We start from the raw sequence: 9,126 nt of genomic DNA on the forward strand, positions 1-9,126 counted from the left end.
TAAAAATCCACCAACAATTTAACAATGGGAAAGTGGTATCATTACTATAGTGATACGTGCGGAATTAGTCCATAACGCTTCTATAGAGCGCTAATGTTTGAATCCATGACTATGACTTTAATGACTACACCATCAGGGACGATGTAATCTGATGATACAATGCTAGTGTGTGATATCAAAGAGAGATCTATGTAACATTGAAATAAAATTCAAATGATAGGTTCGTACATACATTAAATGTAAATAAAAAATTTACAAAAGAAATCATTAAAAAGGGGAGTATTTAGGTAGTTTAATAAGTGGTATAAATAATATATTTGTTTTTGTAAAAAGAAATCGTGAGAATTGGAATCTATTAATATATAAAAATAATGAGAACACTAGCTCATATTGGCACTTTCTTAATTATTTTATGGTCCTTACAACTTTTAACCTTGGTTAACACCAAGTTAATCTTAAGTTAAAATTAGTGATGAAGCTATACAATATTACTATCTGTATGTACACCTCTACAATAGTACAATAGTAAAAATATGTACCTAGTTTGATTATAATACGAAAAACTAATGTGAAACAATTTTTACGTTTCAATTAAAACGCCGAGGAAAAGACATCAACGCGCGCTTTTGTTTGTACAAAACTGACTACCTACTGATACATCACCTACTGTAAGTATTTATTTATTCCACTTTGTGCACCTGGGTGATCAAATTCTACATTTCACATGTCGTTCAATTCTTTAGCTTATATCTTTTATTTTAACACGTATGTATATACCTACCGTGTTTAATACTTATTCATCCTAGTAATTAATTTAGGCAAAATTAATAATTAACAAGTAATTTTGGCAAATTAATGGCATTAAATTTTTTATTAAATTTATAGATGCCGATGAGATTTATGAATTCTTATGCTTTATTCGCACATAAATTTGAATAATTAGAGTTGTTAATATTCAGATTCCTTTGCTGGTTTATTTTGTAAATAACCACGTCGAAAACTAAGACATTGTTTATATTAAAAATGATAGCAAAGTGTACAAAATCTAACCGAATGTTACAAAATTATTTTTAGAACACTTCTAAGAAGTATTTATACCATAAAGTGTATTTAATATAAAGGTCCCAAAGGGTCTTAAGGAGCAAAATAAATTAAAAACAAACGTTGGCAGTCGGAGTAGGACACGCGATGATAGAAAGCCGTTTAATATTCAGCCAGAAAGCGGTTTCGTAACCGCACACGTAACATTGCTTATGATTTTATCGCCGCAAATTTTTCCATGTCTTTAAATATGCAAATTTTAGATACAATACACATTCAAAATGGACTGTGTCTAATTACGCTTACTTTCGACACTCAAACATGTGAGCATTTGATCATAATCACTCCTATTTGCACGGAGAATGCTCAGATCTCAATAAAATATTAGTTTTAAGGCCATTATTGTTCTGGATCTCTTATGTAACCTTGAGTCTTCTGTTGCTATTATGATTTTCAAGTATTGAATTGTTAAATGTTTAAAACATTTCGATCGCATAATGTAATCACGTACATATCCCTTGCGGGGTAGACAGAGCCATCAGTCTTGAAAATACTGAAAGGCCACGTTCAGCTGTATGGCTTGCTGCTTGGCTAATTTATATAACTTATTTATTTCAAAAGAACTATTAATAAAGCTGTGCCTTACTGATTGACTGAAATTCATTACTTAAATAGTAGTTCCGTATGAGCAAACTTCCAAAATTAATATAAAATTATTTGGTTACTCTCGAGACTGTATATTTTCACTTTCATCTTGGGTACACATTGCGATTCAATGTAAAGTGGACTAATTGAATTCTCACATATATGTATATCATGGCACTGTATGATAATTTTCAGACTTTAATGTTAAATGTATCGGTTTGCGGCAAACCGTTTACCCTCATCATTTCATTAAACATATAAATGAAAGTTCACTTAAGTAATATTTGCATCATCTTATAGAAATAAAACATACAACATTAAAACAATTTGAATCAATTATATATCAATACATATACATATAATTAAATAGTAAAAAAAAATTGTCTATTCATTGAATATTTAAAAAAAAATAATTACGATAAGTAGAAGAAAAAAATAAAAGTCTCTCTGTTTGTATGTTTGTTTGTACACGCTAATCTCCAGAAGTAATGAACGGATTTGAATGAAACTTATTTTTTGTATAGCTCTTATGCCTGACCAACATATAGGGTATAATTTATTTTAGAATATGGAACAGCTGATATCACACCATAACAGCTGAGCTTTACAGAAATATAGAAAAGACGTCTTAATAAACGTTGTTTAATCTGATGAACGTTTTCTTTTGGCGAAAAAATAATAGATCTGGATCATGTGATAGAAACCTCCTAAGGGCTTTCACCCGCGTGGACTAAGACCCGTACCCAAATTTGGGATATAATGCCTATGTTACTCCTGAAGGTCTATTCTAACTCTGTGCTAAATTTTATCAAAATCGGTCAATTAGTTTTGAGTTTATTAATTACAAACAAAAATACGAATCATTATTTGTCTGTATAATATTAGTAAGGATTTTTAAATATTTGATGTCAACTGTATGTGCCCTGGGGCTTCGCTGTCGTGAGAATTTCGGGATATAAAGTATTTTTTGTTAATCCAAAATATACCCTATGTAATGCCAAATTTCGTTGAAATTTATTTTTTTGAATTTGAGTAAATTAATTAACCTTCACCTTCGTATTTCCAATAAACGCAAAACGGAGTCACGGGCAACAGCTAGTCAAATAAATAAAAAAATTACGCTGCGAGCTACATGCCCTCGACACGTCTCGCCTCGCATAACTAGATCCGTTGTATGTAAACAGTGATAATCGCAATTAATAAAATAATTTCCTTGTTAATATTATGTTGACCGTCAAACTTAATTAGGCATTAATTAAAATATTTTCATTGCCGGATGGCAGTCATCGTAGCTTCACAAACCTCCCGATGTGGGTCTTGACCCCATGACCCGGATCGTATGTCTTAAATTATACGAGTACATTATGTTATTTACACAAAAACTTGAATAGTTGCGGCCATTATTGGAACACGATTATAGCAGCAGTGCACTTTCTTTCTGCCTTTCTCGTCACGAATTTGACCGTGTAATCTCATAATTTGTCATAATCATGGCATTAAGTTCACTTTTCTTTTTTGCTTAAATTCTTTATAACCAGTCGAAATTTTCTTCGACTGACTAACATAGTTAGGCAGATATCGCGTGATATGCACAAGCGTGTAAATGTTGCAGTCCACTATATTCAGTACATGTTTTATACCTAAATAAGGTATAAGATATTTAAGAAAGGAGGTTCTTACAGTTCTTACGGCCACCCAAATCTGACAACCGTTACCACGGCTGCTTTCGTAAAGCCTTGATTGATAAAAACGTCACGTAAAGGGGGTTTCGACACCACACACCAGCCAGCGATTGTTTTGTGTTGCGCATTCCAATTGTTCTTAGGCTTTTTGTGGAACTAAGTAGGAACCATTGCAAGACTCGTGTTAGCCTAGACCAGCAGGTTTGTAGGCCCGTGCCGTGGGAGAGTCAGTCTCTACAATGGTCGCTAATAAATTAATTGAGGCCGACCGGTTTTAAGTCTACTTTTTATTAACTAATTAACGTGGTTTCAAACTTTTTCGTTACTACGATTGACTGCATAGCATGGATAGTAACTACTAGTAATACATAAGGTGACTGTCAAATGCGACCCTGAGACAAACTTTGGTTAGCTAATATTTTTTAAGGTATTAGTATGTGTTTAGAATATTAATTGCTGTAGTGGTCTGATTCAAGCGGCAGCATGGATGATGCGAATGAATCCTGAAATCACGAACATAAAAACTAAAAGGTGTGGTCTAATTATAGGTACAAAATAAATTTGATTCTATCTAGGTACAACTCAATAACAATGTTAATTAATGTCATTATTAGGTCCATATGCTGTAAGTAAACAACTGATACTATAAAACATTATTTGTCAAGCATGTGCCCAGTCCACATAGAAAAAACTTAAAGTATACTTGCATATTGACATGAGTGTTTCAAAGTATTGATAAAGAAAAAGCCCACACCAAGAATAGATTTAAGCACACTTAAATATATGCTTCGAACACATGCTTTTTATAAAAAAGATTTTTCAAATCATTTCTCAAAACGATTTACAGCTGCTAGTAGATTCCACTTCATGCATCAATATTTTTTTAGTCAATAGTTAAGAATAGCTTTTTTTTTAATTATTAAATAATCCATACTATTAATAAAGAGAAAAGACTTAACAATGTCAACAGATGAGATCCCGTATAAATATGGTATATCTCTGAGAATGGTATATCTTTATTAGCGCTGTAAACATGTCATGGGACGAAAAACGCATAGTACTTCTACAAAAGAAGAATGCGAAGGCAATGACAAGAAAACAATGGCGTGTGTTGAGAATAAATTCAATTTATTTTATTAACAAATGAAACAAAATTTCCTAAATTGTACCGACGTCAATTCTTTTCGTGGTAAAAAAGGTACCTTCTAGTAGCGATTGGAATTTTCATAATAATTTTAAAGAAATAATTGAATATTAAAGTCCTAAAAAATGATGAATTATTTAAACACTGAAACCCTCATCATAATAATATATCTACTTTTGTTTTTCAGTGTTATTTGATACAGATTGTATTAAAATTATATTATAGGTAACCTACCTACCAATAAAATTAGATAAAAAAATTGAAATAAGTAGAACTATATACTATAGTACTAAATTTTCTCAGTTAAGTTCTATTCTTGGGTTTATTTATCAAAATATTCACAACAGCTTCGTCAACATCAAGGTAATACAAAATAGAAACAATCACCAAACAAACAAATACATTTAATCAAAAATACCACCCCGGACTGCACCCGGCTCAAAAGTACCCATTAAACTTGCCGCATTCCCTCTTTGGATAGCTATGGAGAGCCTTTGCACCAGGTACCATCCCGAGCGGTAGTCATAACCACGTGCCCTTAAACGCCGTCCTATCTCACCAATAAAGAGCCTCGCCTGAGGACACCATGGACCGGCTGCTTCTACGGCCACCGGAACAAACTCATACTGAGTTGTTAGAACCGAGTATTTATTAATCTTTTGTTCAGCAGCCATCTTAGCGGCTGCGCCGGGTGTACGCTCAGTGTTAGTGAGATAGGACGCAGCATACGTGCTAACGCACGTCGCGTCCCACAACAGGCAACGTCCTCTCTGCCACGGCACCAAAGTGAGTCCATCAGGTCGCTTCCCGTCCGTACGCGACAGGCCCGGCGGTTCCAGCTGACAAGGTATATTGGCAGATATTAAAGCCCTTCGTATAATGTCATTTAACGAGTGATGCCGCGACAGACGACCCGCACAACGTACGCACCCGAGAGCATGGTGCCCATCGGCCTCCACCATCTTCCCACAAACACAGAGATGAGGTTGACACACAACGCACCCCAACCGTAAAGCTACGGCTACTCTCAGGGATTCGTTATCTAATAATGTTCCCATTTGTGGGGATGGGATAGCGTGCAACCAAGCGCCCGACTCCGGTTCAGCTGCGGCCTTGAAGCCTTGAAGTTCTATTCTTATTTTTATTATATTCTTATTACATAAATATATAAATAAATTAAGAGTCTTCAACCTGGATTTTCATTTCCAAATTTCAGTGGTTTCAACTGTGCATTATAATGTGAAAACTTTTCTCTATATAGATATGGAAAAGAACCATTTTTTATGTTGACAGAAAAGCCTTATAATTCGTTACTATCTTAAAACTAAGTACTCAAAAACAAACCTTACAGTTATTCCGTCCCCGTTGGTGCACAACTCGTTAAATATGCGTTTATCCGTTTGTTCACCCAGGCAACAACCAACAGCTGACTTTCTATTTACCAATTACAAACACTGTACCGAAATAAAAACTATCGTATGACACGAAATTACAAATATCGAATCAAAATGTTCACAAGCAAATAATGCAATCGGATCGATTGATTAAACGGTTAACGATTCGAGTTGAAGCGAGTGTGTTTTCCCGACGTACGATCGGTACTGCGTGCGCCCGCGCCGCGTCGCTGCGGAGAAACTAGAGGAAAGCGCTTCGCAACGCAACCAGCAACAGCTGTTACGTTGATGCTGCAGGATTATTGTTCTTCACGAGACTCTTTTTGTAACTAAATGAGAAGCATTAGCTGAGTGGCGCCACTTCCGTTTTCCGCTCGTTGCCCACGACAACGTAACAGGCTAGACAAGGCAACGCGGTTGTGTACAATATATTACGTTATTTATTTAGGCCAACAATCTTTTTGCCTTTACGTTGTTCAATCCCTATTATAAGTAAACAATCAAATTCTCATTACATGTTTTCCGTACAAGTTATTCGGTTTTCTACATTATTTTACCGTGACAGGACAAACTACATATTTATGTGAAACAATGTTGACACATTATTTCATAGGCATATAAGTAAATAGTGTAATAAGGCCTTTATTGTTTACCCAGCTATCCAATCAGTAAGATTATACATCTGTAAAAACAAAAAAAGAAACTCAATACTTGAGCAATCTTTGATAATATTTTTTAGGATGAATAAATAATAGCTTTGCTATGTATTGTATAGTATATTTGATCCGAGCAAATACTGTGGGAACCTATGTGTCTCAAAACACGTTTCTTCATAAATCAATAAAGCGATAATTATACTAGGGTTAGAAGGCTTAGATTTTTTGGCAAGCAGCATTCGTGGGATACTTCGGCGTAACTACACTCGCGAATAGATATAAGAATAGGATCATACCTATGTGTGTCGTCTCTTACCTTTCTCCTTTTTGCCTTTCTCTACCTACATGCTTATTAAGATATATCTCACATAGAGAAATAAAAGGTACATGTTAAAATTTAAATTTTTGTTAGTTTAAAATAAAAATAAAAACTAAAATGAATAATAATTAAAACGCTACTTTAATGCTTTACGTTCTTCACACACATAATCCATTGTATATGCAGATGAAAACGCGCGAAATGTTTGTATTTTATAATTATAGTGCATATTGACTTATTCATGGCAACAAAGATTGTGGGAAGGCAAAAAAACTGTTCCGGAAGTTTTTCGCCTTTGTTGGATGCAGACAGACACACAACAGATGCAGACGGAGCTGCATCATTGCGCAACAACTTTCACCACTAACCGCCCGGCAAACAGCCTCTGATATGACGTCTACACACTAGATAACTTAAAGAGGGTACAGAACTGAAACTACCGAAACTGTGATAAATTATTATGTTATGAATAAATTATTATATGAGGATTAGAGGGAGATAGTTTGTTCTCGATAGTGTTTCCTTGTCCCTAGACATAAACTCCAATGTGTGTTCAAATCGGAATAATTATATCGATTGTCGCGAACAGAATACAATAAGATAGGTGCAGTTTAATCCCTGATAAAACAGAATATCTTTTGACTGAGCTAGCTGGAAAGATATTGGAGAGGCCTATGTCCAGCAGTGAAGAAGAAGAAGAAACCAAATGCATGGAAATTCTACACTGTCTTTGTCTGATTTTATGGTGATACGGTCATGTTACTAAAAGAGCTTTATATATGGAAGTGAAAGGTTCAAGAAATAGGGGAAGACCGAAAAAGAGATGGATGGACGGCGTAAAGGATAGTATGAGGAGAAAGGGAGTGACCAGTGAGATGGATGGCAATTGACAGAAGTAATTGGAAAAAACTAACATACTGTGCCGACCCCACGTAGAAAGTGGGAAAAGGTAACGACGAAGAAGAAGAAGACTGTGTGATCCAGTATTCAGTATTTCGACGAATTGGTATCTACATAACGTTTAGGTTACGTCCAATCTAGGTGTTACGCCAGATACAGGAAGTTGAGAATCATTACTGATGAGTAACTGTGTAAGTGTTACGCCAGGATTCGGTATAAGAAAACCATCCACGTAAATCTACGTAAACACAGAAAACCCGTTGCTGTGTAAACAAACGTTACATATTTTAGCGAGTTATTACTGGCTTTTACGCAGAAATTCTTTTACATGGAGAATTTGGGGCTAAAATAAAATTTTATATGGCTTAGTTTTATACCTACGGACGAAACGTGGACATAGGGGTAAAGATGTCATCAATTTTAATAGATTTAACAAACAATGCATCTTGCTTAAAAAACATGGAATCTTGGAAAACTCTTCTGTTATGTTATTGCGTAGAAAATTAAACGTATCAACTGTAAATAAAAGTGTTACTTTGTTGGCAAAGTAAGAGGATCTTCATGTACAAGATGACGTCACCCGGATTTCGGATCGCCAACGTAACAAGGAGCCTAATTTAACAATCTCCGACTTCCACATTCAAGTGTGGGTTACGTTACGGAGGCTGAATGGTCATTTGTTTATTTATACATCCGACTTCTTGGCGTCGGCATTTAGACCATACACAGGGTACAAAACATCAATATACCTACGAGATACTTATTCAGATCCCAGTTCTACTAACTAGGTTTTGACGAGATTTACTGTTTTATTTTTACACAGAGACACTGTTATTTTGTTATCTGGCTAGAAACTAGAACTGTACTTATGTATTTCTCTTTTTTTTCTGCATTGCTCAGTTGTCGTCAGTTATCCCTTTTACCTATTATTGCACCTCGAAAGAGCACAAAGATACCTTTGCAAGGTTATTTATTTTAGACCCTATAGATCCTACTTTTCAGCTATACTCATACTGCAATTTACCTTCGATTAGCATACTTTATATACTAAACATTTTCTTAAAAACAATCAAAATGGGATACTGTAAAAAAGTTTATTATTATTCTGAGTGCTTGACCAATGCATACGGGTACTTATTTCTTGGACATTTCTTGGTTCAATTGTCTGTTGAAGTTAAAACGCCATCTATGTCTGTCTTTATAAACTATTTCCTATTTAATAGCTAATGTGCCATCTACCGATGTTGCCACACATAACGAATAAAAACACAGATGTCACTACTAGCTGCATCAAGAAAGTTTTCAAAACTTTCTAAAAATAACACCAGAGTTCGTTCGAAGCACT

At 34.8% G+C, this 9,126-nt stretch overlaps 1 protein-coding gene across 1 annotated transcript in view; it reads right to left on the reverse strand.

The window, feature by feature from the left end:
- The window catches only part of LOC106134007 (uncharacterized), a 30,863-nt gene extending 24,769 nt beyond the window's left edge, over positions 1–6,094 (reverse strand). The window contains exon 1 of the mRNA XM_013333948.2: positions 5,862–6,094. The gene's annotated coding sequence lies outside the window, so the exon portion shown is untranslated. The remainder of the gene's footprint in view (positions 1–5,861) is intronic.
- Between the last annotated feature and the right edge of the window lie 3,032 nt (positions 6,095–9,126).

This window comes from Amyelois transitella, chromosome 7 (assembly GCF_032362555.1).
Source record: "Amyelois transitella isolate CPQ chromosome 7, ilAmyTran1.1, whole genome shotgun sequence".
Taxonomy (NCBI): domain Eukaryota; kingdom Metazoa; phylum Arthropoda; class Insecta; order Lepidoptera; family Pyralidae; genus Amyelois; species Amyelois transitella.